The following is a 2,085-nucleotide window of genomic DNA, read 5'->3' as shown; positions in this document are numbered from 1 at the left end:
CCCCAAAAAAAAAAACCAAGAAAAAAAACAAACAAACCATTTCAAGCTCTTAACGTTATCTATCTTTTCTTAATTTGTAAGTTGTAAAATGAGTTACTTCTTTCAGATTTTAGTCACACAGAAATTGATACATCAACTTCATAGGTGGAGTTTGTATATTTTGTTAGTATGGAATAATAAAAGACACGGTAGACTTGAACAAAATGGCATCAACTGAAAATCTATAAATCTGACCCCAATGTTGCTTTGCGGCCGATATCTCCATTCTTGGATCGCGAGAAGTAAACTCATTTTGTCAGCACGCCTCACATTTTAAAATTTAATTAGTTCATCAGTCTAGAATTTGAATTTTGACCATATAGTGTTTATCTCGCTGATGCAGCCGATGTGGTAGATTGAGAAATTGCAATAGAAAAAAAAAAACTGAAAAAAATGGCGGGCACATCTGAACAGCTGGCCGTAGAGTTCCGGTCAACAAGCGAATAATTGGTCGCTTTTAAGTACAAGGGGGCAATTCCGAAAAATGCTGTTTTGAGAAAATAAAAGGTAAAGTTTTTGGCCCTTGTTCAGTTTCTTTAAAAGACAAGAAGAGTTTTCTCTATAACCAAACAAATATACACACCAATGAAACTAAACTTCTCCTATAGGTAGGGCATTGCCCACTTTTGGTATAGGTCAAGATTTCTGGAAACCCCCGAAATTTGGGTTAGCCCGCTTGTCTTTAAAAAGCGACCAATTATTGTCTGTCTGAATTACGATCAGTTCTCTGTTGTTTGTTTGTTTTAGTAAGGTACTGAGTAAGGTCATATGAGCGCCAAGGGGAGGATGTCAACAGAGAAGTCCAAATTGGGAATTAGGCTTACTCTGCTCCCCTCTCAAGCCTCAAACGCACAAAGTCTGCTTCGACTATCAAGGCACCCCCGAAATAGCACTTCACAAGAGAGTGACAAACATGCAAAAGAAGTAGAGGAAAATGACGATAGTAACGACGAGGAAAGAAAAAGCAGCAGTTTCCAAAATGTTGTTCCGGCACAGTATGAGCATGTCATTAATAAATCAGCCCATTTACAATTCTTCTTTGCGTAAGACTAATAACATGTTAATACCCCCCCTCCCCCCGCCTCTTGGAATGGCCAAAAGACACTTCAGTCAGTAGCACTGCCCGGGGTGGGGGGTGGGGATGGGTTCAGTTCTCTGTCACACAGGCCTTCAGTGTTATGATACCGAGCCACAAATTGTTCCTTCGGCATAAAAAAAAGAACCCAAACAAGCAGTCGAAATTTTATTGTGGGAGGCGGCAACTCGTTGAGGAGGAGACAAGTAGTTGTCCAAGACAAGTCTTGAACAGTGCCATTATAATGATCAACCCCCCCCCCCAAAAAAAAAATAAAAAAATAAAAAATTAACAACAAACAAAACAAAACAAAAACAAACAAAAAACACCCAAAAAACCCCAACCAAAAAACATCCCCACCCGCACATGATAGATGGAAAGTGGGAAGTCACCGTTTGTACAAAGGTGGCTGTTTAGTTTAGTTTTAGTAAGAGTTTTACGGCACTTGCAAAACAATAAGGTCATATAAGAGCGGAAGAAGAGATGTATTGCAAAAGAGTAACTTACACAAAAAGGAGGAGAGATAAGGACGATAGATGTTCGATTGGAAAGAAACAGCAAACCACACCAGAGCACCCGCCAACCACCCACAAGGTAGCGTTTAACACAGGTTCGAATGTATGAGTTTGAATTGTATCTAATGAAGTGTTTGTAGAATAACGACAACATTTCTCCAGAAAGTGAGTAGTGAAAAAAATGGCTCTGAGAACTAGATTTTTTCTAGATCTAGGAAAGGGGGAAATAAACTACAGAAAGCTCTTCAACCACAGAACCCAAAAGCGTAAAATTTGTTTAATTAACCCTATCCGAACGTCGTGTTTTACTATCGTATCCATACAACATGGGGAACTCTGTGCCACCATTTAACCCTATCCATACGTCGTGTTTTACTATCGTATCCATACAACATGGGGAACTCTGTGCCACCATTTAACCCTATCCGAACGTCGTGTTTTACTATCGTATCCATA

Source organism: Aplysia californica, unplaced genomic scaffold (assembly GCF_000002075.1).
Source record: "Aplysia californica isolate F4 #8 unplaced genomic scaffold, AplCal3.0 scaffold00193, whole genome shotgun sequence".
Classification (NCBI taxonomy): domain Eukaryota; kingdom Metazoa; phylum Mollusca; class Gastropoda; order Aplysiida; family Aplysiidae; genus Aplysia; species Aplysia californica.
Note: the sequence above shows the minus strand (reverse complement) of the source record.